Source organism: Thalia democratica, chromosome 8, assembly GCF_965202585.1.
Source record: "Thalia democratica chromosome 8, ktThaDemo2.hap1.1, whole genome shotgun sequence".
Taxonomy (NCBI): domain Eukaryota; kingdom Metazoa; phylum Chordata; class Thaliacea; order Salpida; family Salpidae; genus Thalia; species Thalia democratica.
This window is the reverse complement of record NC_139172.1, coordinates 55,108,140-55,119,004: the sequence shown is the minus strand read 5'-3', so window position 1 is coordinate 55,119,004 and position 10,865 is coordinate 55,108,140.

The following is a 10,865-nucleotide window of genomic DNA, read 5'->3' as shown; positions in this document are numbered from 1 at the left end:
ATAAATGAACGAACCAAGTTAATTTTTATATGTAAGTTATCTAATAAGGAACCTGGGAAAACCTAAAACTTGAACAAAAACTCGAGTTTTAAATAATTCTCACATGTTAAGAAAAAAAAACGATTTGATACAAAAATCTATTGTATTAGTATTTTTTTTGGAATTACTAATTTTTTAATATAAAAAAGCACATTTAAAGTAAGGTATACAGTTTTTTATAAATGTTGTTGTACTATTAAACACAGTCGTTTACCTTTACTTTTGAAAACTTGTCCAAAACCTTGAGCTACCCTGACTAATATAGATCCTTTTTATATAACAAGTACTTTTTGAAGACATTCTTAACCATTCACTCTATTTACAATACATTCTTTATTTAACGACAAAAAAAAAACAATTGAAAAGTTTGGTCTAAGGAGCTTGTGTGCGAAAAAACCTTTCGGTTATTGAATCCTTCGCCACGGATACAGTTTAATGTCTTGACAAAAAGTAGAAAATTTATTTACAAATACAACATAATAAACTTGTTGTTTTAAGCTAGTTTTTAATCTAAGTAACTAAAATTCGAAATTATTGTATCTATAATAAAACTTACTACTCACTTGTTCATTTTGACGACTTTATATTATTTGTTTAGTACTAAAATTATTAAACGCATTGAAGTATTTAGGTATTCAAACATTTAAATTTAGAAAATACTATACCAAAAGTTTCTCATATTGCATAGATTTTTACTGCGATATACCGAATCTAAGTAGCTTTTTCAAAGTATCTATATCAAAACCATCGTTCTAACACGAATATGCTAAAAAAGTCGAAATATAATATATTTTTAAATAAATATAACTGTTGATAATAAAATAGTCAAACAGTCATTTACCATTAGTAAATTTTTATCAAGAAGCTCCGTCCGAAAATATTTACTTCTAAATATATTCCAATTAAAAATACTGTTGTTAAATGGTTAATTGTAATATGTCTTATCAGTACAATGGTAAGATTACTTGAGTTTATTTTCCTCGAAGTATAATCAAAAATCAACTACTATTATAGCTGAAAATAAAAGGGTTGTCATACCAATTCGGTCATTAGCCCTCCGTAGACTGATCAGTTTTCTTCTTGATTAGAATTCGTCAGTCTATCACAACCGAGGAACTTGCAGTTGTCAATCTACAAACGATTCATACGTGCAAGTATACTAGTCTACCGAGGGCTTGTGGTCTGATGATCTAATTGGTATGATCAAACCTTGTAAACTTGAACTTGTCTCGCGGCATAAGAAAGTCCAGGCTTCGGCTCTGTAGATTTTCGCCTGAGTTTTTGTTGATTACAGTTAAAAGTATTTATCATTGTCTAAATATTGTTATCGAAAGAATAAAAATCTTATAATTGTAAAGTTTACAGCACTTATAAGTGGGTCATAAATGAATTTCTTTAGCATTAGTAACACCAGGTAGAGTCTAGAGTAAGTTTGTTAAAATTTACTGTGGAAACCCACGGACAGTTTATAATTTTATATTGAGTCCTGATAAATGACTTATTAATTATTTTTTCTATAAAAGTTTCAAAAATTAATTAATTTTTATGTTATTAATTACAAACCTTATCACCTAATTGCACTACTGAACAACGCACTGACTGAAAAAAGGTTATTTTTATTGAGCTTTAGTATTTACTTTATATTTTATATTCTACAAAATGTACCAAAACTTTTTAATAATATTACATTTTAAGAAATAATGTTAAAACAATAGATTTAGTTTTAGTCAGTGACAGATAAATTAATGATACAAAAAAATGATCAAAAAAATTAAAATATATATCAGGGTCACCAAAAAACCTACAATCCTTGAATTTGACAACTTAGGCAAAAAAACTGAAATATCATAAATAAAAAAAACCTGGAGTTTCGAACGAAATCCACTAAAAAATTAAAGTTTTAAACTATTTTCACATGTAAAGTTCTTCGATTAGATAAACTTCGATTAGATAACAAAAATCTATCATAAAGATATATCTTACCAAAAACTTGCCTTTTAAAAAACTAGAAGGAATTTACAAATAACCTTTGGAAACCCCGCATATATCATAAGTATAATTAATAGAATTAGTTATAAAAAAATAAGTTAACTACCACAATACTAAAAAACATCATTATTTTCATTAGAGAAATAATGAATCAAACCATAAATTGAATTTAATACAGCTATTTTTCTAAATTTACTAAATACTTCATTTAAAGAACATGAGTAAATAAGCTTTACTGTTTGTTAAACGATAAAAAGAAGCTCTCAAAAACTTTGGTCTGAGAAACTGGTGTCCAAAAGAACATTTTGGTTATCAAGTTACACAGTTTAATTTTTATCCAGTTATACAGTTATACAGTTTAATTTTTGTCCAGGACTGTAAATATCAGATATAAAACATTGAAAATGCTTAGTTACTATTGTTTAAAAAATAAAACAAAAATAGTTGACATTAAAATCTTTTTCTATTAAAAATAATTATCTAGTAGCTCTAGTTATGTTTATTCGAGCTTAATAAATAAGCATGACTTTTAAAAACTGCAAGTATTGTTTGTTTTAGCAAAAAAGGATTACAATGGAAACTTTGGAAGTATGCTATTACTTCACCATCGTTCTAGTTAAACTAAAAGAACTGAGCTCTAAAACTAGTACAACACACATTCAGTTTAAAAGGTTTTTATACCTTAAGTATTGTTCAACAGTATTACAGATTATAACTTACAACTATTAAAGTAGCCTCTAAAAGCTAAATTGTTAATTGAAATTAATTAGTAACATAAAAAACATGTCAGTTCTAATTCAATAAGTATTTTTGGTTTAAATAAAAAAGTAGTTAAACTTTTAGTATTAAAGTAAAAATGGTAGGAGACTAAATACTAAGATTTTCTTTTTTTAAAATCTAAAAATGTTTTAATTCATAGTTATTTTAGCTAACCAGTTCTAAATTTGGTTTATCAAAAATTATCTATATAGTTAGAGTTTTAATTTGATTAAAACTTAGCATTAAAATCTGGTCACGAGTTTTCATCAGAAAATATTCTAAGAAAAAACAAAATGTAAAAAAACTTTAATGAAACAAACTATAAGTTATCGAAATTAAGTCTTTAAGCAATGACTTACAAAAGTATTTTTAACCACTTTTAAATTGTTTCATAATTGCTAGAAATAAACATAAAACAAAAATTTATTAGTAAAAACAAAGTAAAATAATTTCAAATAAACATTCAAATTAAGCAAACAAAATTTACAAACACTACTATGTCAAATTATGCTAAAAAATACGGTGTAATGATGTTTCCTACAACAGAAACTGAAACAATAGCATCTGAAGAATCTCTAAATAATAGTGTTTTAAATAATATTGGAAGCAAAATAAGTAAACCTTGTGATTCTAAATGCAAAAGTTCTACAAATTTAAACGAAGTTAAAGATTTAACAACTGCTCCAGAGATAAAAAAGACTGCAAATGTAAAACCGTTTGTGAAAACCACTATTAAAATTGAAAAATGTAAACTTGGTAATTCTGAAAACCAAAAATATAGAAAATGCAACAAAACTAAAAAAATAACTTCTCTTACTGAGAAAAGAAATGCTGAAACTTTGAACAACTTAAAACCATTTGTCGAAACTAATATTAAAAGTGTAAAAGTTAAAAAGGAAAACTATGAAAGATTTAGATCTACACGCAATAAGGTAGATAAAAAATTAAGACCCGATTCAATGATAAATGGGGATTGTGTAAACTTGAAGCAGTTTCTTAACAGTAAGAAAAAATACAACATTAAGCCGAATATTATAATTTCTAAAAATGTTTGGAATATTTTACACAGTTCAAACATGAAAATAAAACCAGGTTTGAAAGTATCTTTGGCTGGGTCTGAAGAAGAAAATGTTTCAGTAAAATCAAAAAAAGTAGTTTTTAATATATAAAATCGATATATTGAAAACATTTATTTGTTGTACATTCTGAAAATAAACCATAAAGAGATGTAAAAATTCAAGCTAGTAAATGTTTTAACTTAGAAGAAATGTAAAAAAAAGCACTTTTAGCTTTGTTTATAAAATAAGTTTATCGGCTGCTTAATAGTTTAATAACTTTAGTTTCCTAACTGTATACTTATAGCATACAGTTAGTTCAGGTTTAATTTGTATATCGATTTATTAAGTCTTAAATTTAATTCAAAAATTTTGACTGATTTTATACGAAATACAACTTATAAGAAAAATTATTAAATATCTATTAACGTAAGTAGTTTTTACAACAAAGTTTTTTTTTTAGTTTAAGTTTACACTTACACTTAACTTGTGAAGTTTTAATTGTTTACATAGCTCTACAAAGGCAGGCAAACATTTTTTAATGTTTTAGAGACCAAAATTTTTAATTTTTACGAAAAAAATCTAGATATGTTTCTTTAGTTTAGAGCATGCTTGAAAATTTAGAATTACATTTTGTATAAAAAAAGAAACCCGTAACCTGAAACTTTTCAGTTCTGTATGCTATAAACAGTTTTCTGTTACAGGTTTTGGTATTTAAGTTAAATGCAGCATATAAGTAAAATCAAATAACTGTTGTAATGTTTATCTAAAAACTTTTAATTTAACTGGGTATAACTAATTATTCTCGGTATACAAGTTTTATATTTATCTAAATTTGCTATACATATGTTGAATTTTTTATAACTTGTTCATTTTGGAAAGAATTTTAATTTTAACGACATAGTCTTCTGCACGAAGTAAATTAGGTAGAAAAGAAATAAAACTGTTTTTTTTATGTTTAAAATAAAACATCTGTTTTTCAGTATAATGAACACATATATAATTTATGTTTAACCTATTTTAAGTTTTCACTTTTTACATGTGAAACTAGCCAAGCTTAATTGTTTGTATCTAATAAAGTTTAAGTTTTAACCTAAACTATTTTTTAGAGTTTGCATAAATCTTACCATAACTCTATAATGCTTTTACTATCTTATTTGTAAAGTTTACCAACCACTTTTTATAAACAGAACTTTTTTTTGCTAGTGAAATATTTAAAGTCTGACAATTTACATTAAGCAAAATATAGCTACATATCATCAAAGGTTTTTATTATAAAAACGTTTGCTCACATGATGGACTAACGCTTTAAATGTTGTCAAAGTTCTTGTTCAACTTTTATACTAGTTATGTTTAAGACAGACTAATCAAACAGTATTATATTATAACCTTTTTTGATATGGGTTAGTTTTCTGTTTATCTCAAAATAATTCACACTAACTATGTTAAAAATTAACATCTTGCTAATTATTTTTGGTACATAATTCAAGCTCTACACCAACAGATCACAAAGAAAAATCTTATTTAGATCTGAAAATCACATCTGTTTTGATTATATGTTGAAATTTCAAAATATTATTATAACAAAGATATTTCGCTCTACTTTCATTTGTTTTTATTAGTCTTAAAAGTTGTCAAATACTTAATATTTTAATACTCACAAATTTTTCAAGGTTTACTCAGAAGCGTTAGTATTCTATTTTAAAATAAAAACGGACTAACGGACTTTTATTACTAAGGAAAGGTCAACTACTAAATATAACTTTCTGTTACTCAAATCAATCAACGATTTTCATTGGCTCTGAAATTACATAAAAATTTTCAGAATGATTTTTTTTTTAAACGAGCCTAGTACTGAGTAATGATGTTTAATTTTTGCTTTTTTAAAATAAAAATTAATTTTATTGAACTGTTTGATTCAAGTAAATTAATATGTTAAAGGTTTATTATAATTTTGTGTCTTAAGAGATAGGACAACATTTGTCCTAGAGTTTTATTAGGTGCTTACTTTTATAATCAGTTGTTTAAACTTTTTATAAATGAACTTACAAAGTTTTCATAGTTTTTAATATTCTTTTATTAAAGTTGTAAATAAATTTTCACTTTCAAAGTATTTCAATATTTAAAATCACGAAGTCATATATAAAAAAATTGTATTACAAAAATAACTTATCAACAGTACAGCACTTCAGTAAAAAGATGGTTATTGAAAAGTAAAGATTTATTTAAAACATTTTTAAAAATATACAAAATTTTACTAAAACAATTAAGAAACAATTTTTATAGCATAAAGTTTTATTTAAACTAAAACTTTCTCTGAAAGTATTTAGTTTTAACAACATTACAATAACTTTTAGAATAGCGGCAAAAATGATGACTAAAATAGTTAAGTGACTTCCGGTCTCTTCACTTTATAACTAAAAACGTTTTTTAAAAGTTTAAAGTTTTAATTTATTTCAAATAATTTGAAGTTAAAATTTCTCATATCAATTGTATTATAAGCTAATATTAACAAAACATGGTTTCTTATTATTATAATACTGAATTCTAGGTTAAACATAAAAGCATTTAATAGTTACTGTATAACTATTTCTTACAAAAAAGATGTATGTAGATAAACAATTTTATTTATACTGTTTTATCTTTTTGAATATTAAAGTTTTTACTTTAATACTAGTTTAAAAAAAATAAATCTGGAGAAATAATAGTAAAATGGTATAAGTGATATTAATAAAATATTAAAATAAAGTAATTGTGCACTTACATTTTTAAATGATAGGTATACATTTGCCTAATATCCATAGATTAAACAAATACCTAGTTGTAATTGTTTTGTTTAAACGTATAAACTATTATATAAACTGTATAACTATATAAACTAAAGTTCGTATAAAACGAACTTTTAAAAATGTTGCTTGTTTAAAATGAATAAAGTTTTTGAGTCATTTAACTTATAGCATTTTACTTAACTGTTCTAAATAAAAAACATTTTAACGTTTAAATAGTTTAAAGTAATCAAAAGAAAATATCAACTTACACACAACAATACACTTACCTGCTTTTGTATTTAATCAGTTAACTATTATTTCATTCATCAATTAAAACGTTATACGAATCAATTAAATTTTTAAATGACTTTAGTGTCATAAAGTTATTCTACATAACCGAGTTAGTTTAGAAAACATAAAAAAGTTAGCGTCTTGCAAAAAGTATCTGTAATATCATTTTTTTTTGTAGTTTTCAAAATGACCAAAATTTCTTAATTTTCTTCTTAATAAAAGCTTTAAAATAGTTTTCCATACATTACACTACAAAAAATGTTATTAATACTCTAAAACTTAGTCGAAAGATTTAAATATCCTAATTCTCTTTAATTCACTTACAATAGAATTTAAATTTAAAAACCAAACATACAAAAAAAAAACAGCAAATAACAACACCAACAACAACTTATTTTTTTTTCAGTAGAACTCTTAAAGGTATTCGCTAAAGCAGGGTTTCCCAAACTCATTTACTAAATCGCCCCCTTTTCAGAAATTTGAAAAATAATCGCCCCCCCACAATTTTACAAAGTAGTTTTTCTCTTGAGTACAAACTTTTGAGCCAAAAAAGTTGTGTTTGAAATGTAATTTAGTCTGGTATTTCTTATGCAAGAGTTTTTGTGGCTGTTTTCAAAGTAGTTTACAGGGCTTGAGAAAATAAGTTACAGTTGTTTTCTTATACGCCCAGTAAAGTGTATTAAAATACTTGATTATTAAAAAGCCTTGTGTAATCTGTAATCAATCCTGTTTATATATGAATTGTTTTGAAACTAATGAAACTTTTAGGGTAGTGGTGGACAACTTTTGTAACCAGCAATTAATATTTACTAAAAAAATCTTTTCTAGTTTCAACTCGTTAAAAAACTGTAGTTGCGTGCTGCATAATTTAATAAAACAACATTTAATAAAATCAAACAACTCGATCAAAATTGTAATGAAATAATTTAGTATTATTGTGATCTAGGAAATACTATTGTGAACTGAAAACCAAATTGAAAGTGTATTTTAAAATATTAAGTATCAAAAAATTATTTTTTATTTTGCACAAGTAGTTTTCAAGTTATTTAGCGGGTCGAAATTTGACTGTATCTTAACCGTACGTTACCGATCTGAAATCTTAACTGAAACCTGACATTTTAATAATGTCTCATATAACGAATTTCGGACATTTAGACGTTAATACTAAATAACTTAATTAAGCTGTTAGTTAATAGCCTATAATAATTTACTAGAAGTAGTGAAAAACTAAAAGCTAGTGTTGAACTAATAAAATAAACAACACATTCTAATTGTTAATATATTAAAAATTAAGATAAAACAAAAAACAGTTGTATTAATAGTTTAAAATTCCTTAGTATACAGATTTTATAACAATAATAAATCAAGTTAGAAAATAATATTGAGTTTAAGAATCTTTCAAATGAAAAGTTTGAAGTCATTTAAATAGAGACTTCAATTCTACTCTTTTAAAGCCAAAAAAAAAGTTAAATAAAAACTTTAATGGTTATCAAGATTTTTTATTTATACAGTTTAACAAGTAATAACAAAAGTATGTCAAATAAATTTCTTTTAAACAAATACTTTTATTACTACGCTATAAAAACTTTTAGTGTAATATAAAACGACAAATATAAACTACAAAATTAACCAGGTCAAAATAAAACTATTGACAGATTTAAAACATAAACCATTTAATAAATACAGTAGACTTCCGCTTGAAATCGCACATTGAACAAAATAAAAAAGTGCAAACTCAAAAATTATTACCTTTTTTTTTACAAAATGATAAATTTAAATATGTTATATGCAATAACGTTATGAATAAACATAAATTTAACTAAAACATAAAACGAACATTCAATAAAAAAAAATCTATATAAGATATTAAATATTATGTATTTTTTGTTTTATTAATACTTAGTTAGTAATAGACTTTATTTAAGTTAAATTTTAGAAAATATATTTTGCAGTTTTTTTGGGTAAAAAGTGCGAAATCAAGAGGAAGTCTACCGAAATTAATTTTAATTAGGCATTATTCAAACCTGTTTTGTAGAGTAAATAACTTAATAATTTTTTTATTAAAAAAAGACTCTTTAAATACATTACAAACCAGGTTAAATAAGAAATATTTTAAAAGATCAAATAAAAAAAAAAACTTCAATAAAATAATGTCTGCTACTGAAGTCTAATATAATGTTAAGGATAAGGTTCATGACTGCTTGCAATTTTTTTTTCAATCTGATTCTTAATCAGTAAAATAAAGCCTCCTTTACAAATATCTAGATTAGATCTTTTGCTCAAGATGTTGATAATGAACTGAAAGTTTTTTCAACAACATAGCTAGAAGGAAAAACTATAAACAACAATCTAAATTCCTCTCAAATGATTGGATACTTTTGCCTTTTTTTTTTGTTGAGACCAAAAGCTTTCATATCGTTCTATGGAAAAATTTACTTTAAGTTCAAGGTTAGTTTGTAAGTCAGAGAAGGTTTCCTGTAAGTCGTTTACTTCAAAAAGATCTGCCTCGAGAAGATCCATATTTTTATCTACATGATAGCTTTTTTAACAAAAGGGTTGATCATGCCAATTCGATCATCAGACCACAAGTTTCGGTAGACTGAGACCATTGTACAAGTTTTTCGGTTGTGACTGACTGATGAGTCTTAATAAGGACGAAACCGGTCTCAGTCTACCGAAACCTGTGGTCTGATGATCGAATTGGCATGATCAACCCTTTTGTTAAATTTGAGTTTGTCTCACGGCAAACGAAAGTCCGGACTTCTGTTCTGCAGACTTTCGCCGATGTTTTTTGTTGATAGCTTTTTTGTGTCAAATCAAAATTTTACTATATAATATGTTGAAATTGTTAAAAATTCTAGATTTTTTAGGTTTTTTTTTTGCCTAAATTGTCAAATTCAAGGTTTTCCGGGTTTCTCGGTAAATTGGTAACCCTGTATGGTTTTATTTCTTAGTCTAACTTAATGACTTTTCAAAAAACAATTGAAAATGTCATGAGGTGATAGTTGATAATAGATAACATAGATTTTTACAAACCATTTATGATCCAAAATAACATATATGTCAGGTTATAAAGTGGTGAGAGGGATTCTGATCGTCTATGATCTATGTAATTGTCAAATAAAAAAACATATAAATGAAAATATGTAATTTACTTGAAAGTAGGAGTCATAAGTACTTGATTTTTTTCTCTATATTTTACATAAAAAAAAATTTTCATTTAAGTTTTATCTCAGGGTCAAATATTTATAGCAAGCTAAAATTAGTAACATAGCAAGACAAAAAGTAAAAATTTTCTGACAGCCAAAAATTTTTAAATTGCCCCTTACTAGTCATCGCCCACCCTCTCGCCCCCTTACTAATTATCGCCCCTCGACTTACTAAAATCGGCCCCAGGGGGGCGATATCGCCCACTTTGGGAAACCCTGCGCTAAAGCATTAAAACCTATTTATCTAAATTTGCTTCTTAAAACTAAAAGCTTAAAATTAAAATTAAAAGTTTTAATCAATTTTTTTTTAAGTTCATTCACTCTTAATTCCAAAATGTTGAACATCGTAAATACTTACTTTAAGAAGTCTTCAAAAATTGATTAATGTTTAGAGACAATAACCTTTTAGTGTTCATGAAATGTTTTTGTTCGTTCAACTTCATTTGTTTGATAAAACATAAAGAATTTTTATTCTCATAATTTTATGGTCCACTAATTTTGATATTTTTTGCCTACCTTACACAGATGTGTATTTCTAGAAGTGCGTATCATATGATTGTTCATACTTTTATAAAAAAAATACTTTATAAAATCTGTTTATACAAAAATAAATCTGAGTATTAGGTCTGTTTTGTAAAAGAATAAAAACTTTGAGATGTTGATGTATAAAAATTACAAGTTTTTATATTGTATGTACGTTTTTACTACAGAATACAATTTTGGTAAAAGTAAACATAGATAACATATAATTTATA